Source organism: Micrasema longulum, unplaced genomic scaffold, assembly GCF_059751315.1.
Source record: "Micrasema longulum isolate JH-2025_06_02 unplaced genomic scaffold, ASM5975131v1 h1tg000108l, whole genome shotgun sequence".
Taxonomy (NCBI): domain Eukaryota; kingdom Metazoa; phylum Arthropoda; class Insecta; order Trichoptera; family Brachycentridae; genus Micrasema; species Micrasema longulum.
The window spans coordinates 190,752-200,825 of record NW_028277314.1 but is presented as its reverse complement, the minus strand read 5'-3'; the positions used below and the strand labels follow the sequence as shown (position 1 = coordinate 200,825).

Below are 10,074 nucleotides of genomic sequence, written 5' to 3'. Positions count from 1 at the left end.
AGACACTTTATATGGAACATGATTTTTTTAATAATTTAGTTTACGTTGTTAACTTTGATTCAGTGTTAAGTTGGATAAAAAAACGCCAACATGGAACACATAATTAAACATGACAATTTTTATTTTAAGTTCTGGAAAGAAAAACATGCCAATTGAACGCTTCAATACATATATGGATATATTTAAGTTGATATAATACAGATTTATGCAACAAAAAAAGATAACATTGGAATACAATACTTTCTGAAGAGCTAAACTTATTTGAATTCTATATATATATATACTTATATAACATGTTTATAGTTTTAATGTATATATTTTAGTCTTTATTCAGAATAAAACATTACATTTAAATTAAATTTGATACAACTTTAAAACGCATAAAAGAAAAATAATGTGTCGTGGTTCAGATTAGGGCTTCCAACCCTGCAGCTGATTTTCAATCTAGGTTTTTGCAGAATGAAAAAAATTCAATCCAGTGAAATCCTCGTATTAGCGGGATCCTGCATGTTTAAATGCATAGCTTAAAGTTCCATTTACAGGAGTACAATATAAAAGATATGAAAATATTGTCTAATAAACAGCATCAACCACAAAAGACAATATTCTGGGACAATACAATAATTCCACTTGGATCCTGGGAAAGAACAGTGTTGTATTGTTCACTTGTAAACGGTTGTTATATTTTGTATTTAGTGTATTGTATTATCGAGACATAATCGCAAAAATTGTAACCAATAAAAACAATATTTTTAAGGAGAACACTAGACTTATTCCTATCAATGAACAAGGAATACACTTTGAGAATCAATCTCTGGACTATTTATTTTATTGATACCATAATGATATCTTGTTAAAAGATATATGACTGTTGACAGATGTGGATAAAAATCCATATCAACCAATACCGTGGGATCTTGCTCCAAGTGGGATCAGAAAATCACTAGGGATCCTAGTATAACGGAATGTGCACATACTCCCAGTTCAGAATACATCAACTTTATATAATACAAAAAATTTCAAAATAATTAGCCCCTTTTCACATCAAAATTTCTTTCTGGAAGTTATGATTACAGAAAAATTTAAAAATGCTAGAATAGCTCTTATCTCAGAATATAATTGCAACAGCTTAATGCTACTTATTAAAATAATACCTACTTATTGCACATTAAAAGCAAAAATGTCATATTTTGTGTACTGAACAAATAAAGTGAAGTCCATATTTAAAAGAAATACTGTATGTTAGCTAAAAAAAGACATAACATATTTAATTTGCAATAATGATGTGAACAATAAAGGTCCATATTTAAAAGAAATACTGTATTTTAGCTATACAAATACATAACATATTCATTTTGCAACAATAAATAAATAAATAGGTCAATAAGAATTGTTTATTTAAAAATATGTGATAAAAACCATCTGTATTTATATGCAAGAGTAAATAAATAACAGTTACTTAAATACAAATTAATGATTTTAAAATACAAATTAATGATTAATATTTTTTGCTTTTTACAACAGCCAATTTTTGTAAAACATTTAGATTATAATCAAGTAAAATTACTTCTAAAATTACTTACATTCTAAATAGAATCATATTTTCCTGACAATATTTTATTTATTTCCTGTGTCTAATTGAATAGTTGTAATTTAAAAATCAGCTTTACAAATTTTACTTTTATTACATTTATAACCACTCAAAATTTAAATTTTCCTCTATTATATACTGCAAGTTTTTATGGATATTTGATTGAATAAGATTATTTGGATTATTTAAATACCCATTAATAATTTCAATCCACCTTGTAAATAAATTCAGAAGGCTATTATATGCTAATTTTAAATAATAACCAGTTCTCTCTCTCAACAATACATATTTGTGATGAATTGAAGCTTCTGACTGAGTAAGGGATTGTTTGCAGGCCTCACAAATATTGTCACTTAACAATCTACGACAAATCCAACCAGCAGAATATCCATGGGCTCCAACTTTACTTCTCTCCTGTTGAGAGCGTAAAATAGATACATCATGCACAGTAATGCTATTGCATTCTGCTATTAACAAACTAGATAATGACATCCTAGATTCATTATTGAGCTCAGGTTCTGAAAGTAATGTGGGACCATCACGAGAGAAACTTAAAAACTCTTTCAGGTTTAGTATCATGCGCCCTCTATCGTCTTCACAGTTAAGTGTCGGAGAGTGTGACGACAAAAAATTACTAATAAGTGCAGACTTAAAAGTGTTGACAAAGTCTCTGCATGTTGGATTCACATTCTTTCCATTGTACATTCTTATTGTACCAAAAAAGTTTTCCAATGGATCTTGGTTGAGACGTCGCAGAACTAGTTTTTTATTACCAGCCTGATGCAAGTCTGCCCAGAGCCCTTGAAAACCTTTGATGGTCAAAATATAGTTTTTTAGAGATGGTACAATCGTCTCTCTTCCTGAATTCAAATTTCATTTTCTTCAATTTGTTAATAGCATCAATCCAAAATGCATGGTGTGTAGACTGCGGTGTAGCAATGTATCTCATTTTACCCTTGGAAAAGTTGGTAGCACCATTTGTACTGTCGGAGAGTTTGTCGAAGAATAAGACGACATCACTGGTGGCTAACAAACTTAATTTTTTGGGTGATGACTCTGAAATAGAAAAAAACAAGTATTTATTAAAGACTAAATATTTTTAATTCATATTTTGATCTCATCCGGCACATTTAGATACATACCAAATTCTGCAGCAAAACGAAGAGCAGCAACCGTCCTTTCATTCAACACTCAGTTGCTTACTTTCATTTTTCGGATTTTATCAGGTATAATGTGTGCATCGTGTATTGATTTCAATAACCTCACATCTCCAATCCTTGCGTCCCGTTCATACACAAAAATTAAATCATTACAACTTGAAATTTTAGCCTCAGTTGATGTATTTTTATTTAGAAAATTATTTTTTAACCCCTTTATCAAATGGGGGAGGTCATAAATTATAAAAACCTTATGACTACATATTTCAAAAAATGTTTCATCTGCAAACAAATTTCAATAAAACATTAAACATAATATAAAACTGAAGTAGTATTATTTAAAATATTTGTAAAGAAAATCTGAATGTAATTTTGCATTTATAAACTAAGGAAATAAAAATAATTCTATCTACCGTTTTAGAAATTAATTTGTAGAATTAATTTTAAATAAAAAACACTTTGTATTTATACACCACATACGAGTTTAATATTAGTTAGTACACAAGTCTTGGGTATTCAGAATTCATCACCCATCATTAGGTGTAAATACAAACCTTTGCAAGTTTATGTTAACATTTGATGATGGGTAATTTTGAATACCAGAACCTTGTTTTCTAACTAATATTAATTTCATGATTGACGTATAAATGCAAAGTTTTTTATTAATAAAATATTAAAAATAATTATTACCATAATCTTTCCCATTAATCAAATACATTCTTCGTGTTTCTTCTCTTAAATATTTAAGTGCTCCAACATTCGTTGCACCTTGGTCACATATACTGGCCTTAATAATAAAACCAGTGTCTGAAACAGCAGCGTACACTTCCCGAATACATTTAACTGAATGGCAGGAGTTGTCCCTTCACAGAAATAGTAAGCAATATCATAAAAAATCTCCCTTATCATAAAAACCAAGGCATGGTCCGCAAATCTGAAATAAGAAAAAAATATATATTCTCAAAATTATGACATTACAAATGGAACTAAATAATTTGTTTGCAATACTAAATTTTTTTTTAAAAACAAACCTGGCTTTTTCTCAATTCCAAAATCGAGAAGCCTTTGGAGTCCTTCATTTTTCACACCAAAAGATAGTTATGGTGACAGCGAAATTATTAAATATTAATTAATATTTTTTTAAAATGCTCTTGTGTTTGCATTTATTCCTGTTCGGAAACTCAATCCTCCAAGAAGTCTATATAAGGTTCGTCTTGAAGGCGATGCAAAAATTTTCTGCACGAGTATGTAACCCTTGGGAGAGTTTTTCAACAAAGCAAGGGACAAAATTAGCGCAGTTTTGTGGTATATTATTTTTTTATTTTTGCTTCCTTGGCTATATGTTCTTCAGTAAATAAAGCCGGTGCTGCTTCAGGAAGTAGCCTACAGTTTCCCTCAATGAACTTTGCCTGAAAATGTCTTTGACATACGCGAAATGCATAGCGAATTCTACTATGTGATGTGTCTAATTTTGGCAAAGCGATATAGTTTGACGATGTCCCCGGATACATGGCAAGAAAGCATACAACACTTTTTTGACATTGTTATAATTATCACAGGCGAGAAAAATAGAAGAGAAAAGGTGAGAAGACACACGCACGACGTAGATTTAAGGTTAACACACGTTTTAAATTTAAACCATTTTTCACACGCGCTTTTTGCTTTTAATAGAAGAGAAAAGGTGAGAAGACTGACACAAACCGAAAAAATAACGAAAACAGGACACGCACGCCGTAGATTTAAGATTAACACAGGTTTTAAATTTAAACCGTTTTTCACACATGCGCCATTTGCTTTTTCTAACTGTGTGACGTCATGATGCGACATCAGCGCTCGTACGTAGCAAGTGCGTAGCGCTTACTCGAAATAGCGATGCGATACTACCAATTCCATTACTACCAACACAAGGGGGGTAAAACTCCATGACTACCAACACAAGGGGGGTAAAACACTTCGCAATAGGGACTGTCACCCCAGTGGGTCAGTGCTCAAGTCTTGACAGTACTGTCAATGACAGATCATAATGAAAATATCTGCGGAATGTCATTGTGGTATTTGTTAATAAACTTTTGTGCAAGTATTGTATTAAAATAGTGTAGAATAAAGCTACGTTTATCACGTGGTTAATAATAATTGTTGTTTGAGTTGATTTTCACAGAATTACAGTCATTTATAATTACATTACTTACATGTTATGTAAGTACTTATATGTAGTACAAATTAATGAACATTTTTAATAGATTACCTATAAAATAAATCACCCACAGCGCCACTGGTATATGTATATTTGCAGGAGAAGAATCTCTTGAATGTGGGTTTGATTTAGTACCATACCTGTTGGCTACAATTTGCTTCTTTATTTATTTATTTACTTTTACATAAACGGCATAAATTGCCTTTAACATATTGAACATAAATATGAAAAAAAAAACGTACACATAAAAAAAATATAAAATTGCTTGACTATCCAGTAACCCAGCTACGTGTACACGTAGCTGGGTTACTCTTTTACCCTCATATGTTGATAAAATTATCTTTCGATTGATATATCACACAATCACACAATCACACACGTTCACAATAAATAATTTTTTTTAAACTGAACATAACACACACGTAGACGTATTTTAACAGTTCGCTTAAGTGCACTGTCAAAATACTATAAAAATAATATAAAACATTCGAATCGAATCGAAATTCTGAAACATTCGAATTGTAAATCCTTTTAGCCGTTTTTTCGCCGTCCATTCGCTCTACATGTCCAAACCAGCGCAGCATTCCTTTCTTGATTTTGACGATAATGCTTCAGCCTTTCGTAATGCACAGATCTCGACGTGTGCACCCATCACACATACATCATACACCACACGTTCGTCTGAAAGATTTCATTTCGACAGCATTAGCATTCAGCCTACTTTCATCATTGTTTTTTCCAATTCCATACTTCGCTCCCATATATAAGGGTCATCACCAGAACTCCACTGTGAACTGCTAGTTTTGCCTCCTGCGACAAACATTTGATTGCCAAGGTAAACTTAAGTGCACCGTTCAGACAGTTCCCGGCACTCACCCTCTTTTCAATATCTTTCTCAGTCTTTCCATCGCTGGTAAACATACTTCTCAGATACAAAAACTCTTATATATATTTATATTTATAGTTGGATAATTTATATAGCGCCATTTTTGTGAAAATCACCTCAAGGGCGCTGATTCTACCTGATTCAGTATATCTCCGTTCACAGTGTATACATCTAAACTGTTAAAAAAAACAGTAGCATTCGAAAAATTAAAATATTTTTTTAAATAAAAAATTCATTAGTCAATATCAAAAACAAATAAAATACCTTTTAAGTTAATAATTGGATAAAAAACTTTGTTTTGGGGGCTGTATTTGTATTTGGATACTACATTTGCTTCTCAATAACGAATTTTTAAGAAACCTCAAATATTGTTTCCGAAGGCGGGTCAGAATGTTAAATCGGTTTTATAAGATGGATTTTTTTTATGTTTCAAGTTGAAACCATCAAAAACAATTTACATCGATCTTTCCCGGAATCAAACCTGGAACCTCGGGCATGTTGGATATACATACACCATACACACTAACCAGTACACTACGAGGCGAACTTGTCTTAATTTTCTTGTTCAGGATTTTTACCTGAGAGTAGCCATCAAGTAAAAAATGTTTGTCCAGGATTCTAATCCTATTTAACACTCAGAATTGCAGTATGTGTGTTAAACAAAACCAGAAATACATGTTCCTCTTTATTTTCTTTTTGAGGATTTTCATTAGTTTATTACATATACAGGATTCATATTAATCGAAAACACTCGTCCAGGATTCGCGTTGTTTCAGAGACCGAACTATACTCCTCGTCGTCTCAGATTCAGACAGTAAAAAAACTAATATTTTATTTTATGAAATAACAATATTCTTGAAATTCGCTTAAGCAAACTTCAAGCTGGCAGAATGGTCCGCATTATAGTCGCCTCCCACTTCACAAAAATCCTCGAGATATATGACAATAAGTAATAATTCACGGAAGAAATGATAGATGACCCTCGACTTAAAATCCACATGGAGTCAAGGTGACCCCGAGCAGCCGAGAGCATCACTCATTACCATAATAACATTATTTATCTCCCCACAAAATTTTACAGCCAATATGCTAATTCTCGCCCGCCATATAATGCGCCTATCTGAAGCCACTTTATTCTCCGTTTTATTAACGTTAATTGTCCATTTTTGAGGTTAATCTTCTGGTTGTCAATAACAAAAACATAATAACACACCATTTAATAAAAATGTACGTAGACGCAGGTAATAATTATTAAAATACATTATTTACTTTCAGGGCTCGAAGGATATGTATATCACTGATATATTATATACGAGTATCATGACATGTTTCATGTTATTATTGGCTGATATACCCTGTAGCTTTATCACAAATAACTATCGACGTGCTTATAAGCGACGTGATAAAAATTTCGCACCATGGTTGTTTATCGTATTCGCGATCACAAAGGAACACCTAATATTAAATGTTAAAATATTTACATTTAGCGACGTAAAATCCTGCTGCGCAATCACATATTTGAATTTCACAGGTGTAAATATGGAAAATGTTCCAAAACTGCTATTTTTATTTATTTATTTACCATGCTATTTATTGCATTTCGCCGGCACGCTGCGATTGACAAGCCAAATGTCAAGAAAAGCAGTCGCCATAGTAATTGTAATTTATTTTTCACTTTTTAGTATTAGATACTCCTTACTATTTTGCAAATGCAATTATTTTTTATAGTAAACGCCGATTTTTTGCCAGTGAACTGTATTTATTTACGAGGAAAACAAAAAACAAACCGACACGAGCATCGACTTAGAGATTGCACACGCGTTGACTTATAACCGCGATAACTTAAGCATGTTCATTGTTGTTCATTGTGATCCCTCAAATGCTTAGCATGTTTTTAAGCACGTCAATAATTATTTGTGATTGCGCCGCTGGTGTAAAACAGTGACAATGTATTTTTCCGAACGTTGGTATAATTAAAAACACACAATTACATAAACATTTAGTGTCGACTCTTTGTCTATAACGACAACAAGTTGTAAAGCAGAAATGGCACATTAGCCATTAAACTGAATGATTGCAAATGATGGCATTAATGTAAACTTGGCGGAGGTAATATTGCTGTTGACGGTGCACGACCTTAACTCCAAGGTCCTCGCCTCAACTCCTTACTGGATGTTTACTTTTATACGCTAATTATATCGAACTAGAATCCAATGCACCAGAAGCGGTTTGAGTCAAGTCGCAGTTGAAGTCATTGTCCATTGTAAAGAATAAATAATATAATACAACGAAATTTTGGCTCAGTCGAAACCTGCGGTCGGGATGTGTCAGAATACGTTCGGCTGCACTCGGGTTGAAAATCAGCACAATGAGGAATTCTTTTTTAGTGCTATGATTTTTTAAGATTTGTATTTCTGAAATAACTCCGCGTGTGACGTCAGAGGTTCTTCTCTGTCAGTTCTCCGATTGGTTCGTTTACGGTAAGCACACAGGATATCCTTCACAGCTCTCATATCATTGGTTGGTTCATATGAACCAGTGACGTCGTTCAAAGTAGTACGTTTTTATTTAAATATTTTTTATAATTTTTTCGTACATTTTCTAGAAATTTTGCAGCACAATTAAATGCTGTTATTTTATCGCGCGCAAGAAAACATTTTTGATTGATTTGGTGTTTATTTATATTTAAACTTAAAATATTAGAAATCAAACACTGATTTGAGTCTACTGAACACTTTATTTTATTTTTACTAATATAAAAACAAAAATTTCGTGACAATTGTTTCGCCTTGTTAGGGCATTTTCAAACGAATGCGAAGAATTTTTGAGATTAAAAAAAATACGACTTCATCATTTTAAAAAATAAGAAAGATGTATCGTCCTGTATCCTATGTCGACTAGTGTGACATCACAGCCACACAAGAGTTAATAAGTGAAAGTTCCTATAGCGTACATTAAAGAACTGTTACATGTAAAACAGAACAAAGAACTAAAGAGCGCTAAAAATTAACAAATTTATGCCTTTTTTTTTTCTTCGTTTATTTTATTTAATACTTATTTGAATGAGCTCGTAAGAACAATAAAAACGTCTAATTTTGGACGTTTTAAAGTAACTTCTAACTTATTTAAATATGTTTCAGTTTCGGTCGAAACTAGAACAGAAGCCGAAATCCGTTTTCTGTTCCGGTTTCGGCTGTAAATCTTATCTCGGTCGGTCATTTGGTCCAGTAGGCGCAAAACAAAAACATAAATATTAAACAAAATATGAAGTTTATATTTGAAGCACTAACTTCGTGGTTATTTATTATAATAAAATAAATAAAACAACTTTGTTTTTAACCACTAATTTATTTATTTTTTCCACCGACCGGTTTCAAAGAAAACAAGCTTCTTCGTCAAGGTTTACATAACTGATGAATTGATTCCTATTTTATTTTTATCATATTTACTAAATACTACACGTGGACCCAATATATCGGGTCTTTTTTTACTTACAAGGGTGGTAATTTGATTTCAATATTTTCGAAGCTAGACAGGAGAGGACTAAAAGAAATATTGTTTTTTTGGTTATTATTTTTTTCATTTTCAACGTGAAGTACTTTTAATCTTATTGGGTCCACGTGTAGTATTTGGTGAACATGATACAACACGGACTATCTCTTCGTTCTAGTAACAAGAGAACCCTTTTAATACCCTGTCATCGCTCTAATTTTCTTGCCTCCTTTTTAACAGTAGTAGCCGCTCGATTGTGGAATAATCTACCCACTAATCTTAGAGACGCCCCTTCTTTATTTACATTTAAGTCAAGATTTAAATGTCACTATCTATAAATTTAAATTGTTCCTTTATCCTTCTTCTTTCCTTCCCATCCCCTCTCCTCTCTTCATATTATAGTGTTATTTTTATATTTATTTTTGTTAATCTTTGCTTTTAATTTTTGTATAAAATTGTAAGATTCAATATGCCCATGTATTTATAATTTTCTTAAACTGAACGGTATGGGTAGGTTGGAAGAAATTGCCTTAAGGCAATATGCCCGCCCTTATATGTATATTTATTGTATATGTATATAAAGTGTCAAATAAATATATATATAAAAAAAAAATAGGAATTAATTCATTAATTACGTAACGTAAACCTTGACGAAGAAGCTTGTTTGCTTTGAAGCCGGTCGGTGGAAAAAAAAATTAGTGGTTTAAAAAAGTTGTTTTATTTATTTTATAAAACATAATGTTTTGAGGTGGTT

The 10,074-nt window shown here is 31.8% G+C and overlaps 1 long non-coding RNA gene across 2 annotated transcripts; it reads right to left on the bottom strand.

Annotated features, from left to right (window-relative positions):
* Nucleotides 1–1,615: 1,615 nt before the first annotated feature.
* LOC148284597 (uncharacterized) lies at nucleotides 1,616–4,716 on the bottom strand. Of its 2 annotated transcripts, none has more exons than XR_015824422.1 (4): nucleotides 3,780–4,716; nucleotides 3,439–3,682; nucleotides 2,734–3,030; nucleotides 1,616–2,647 (listed from the first exon to the last, which is right to left on the bottom strand). It is a non-coding gene; the product is annotated as an uncharacterized LOC148284597 (long non-coding RNA). The 2 variants fall into 2 exon arrangements; XR_015824424.1 differs by having other exon boundaries at nucleotides 2,734–2,867.
* Between the last annotated feature and the right edge of the window lie 5,358 nt (nucleotides 4,717–10,074).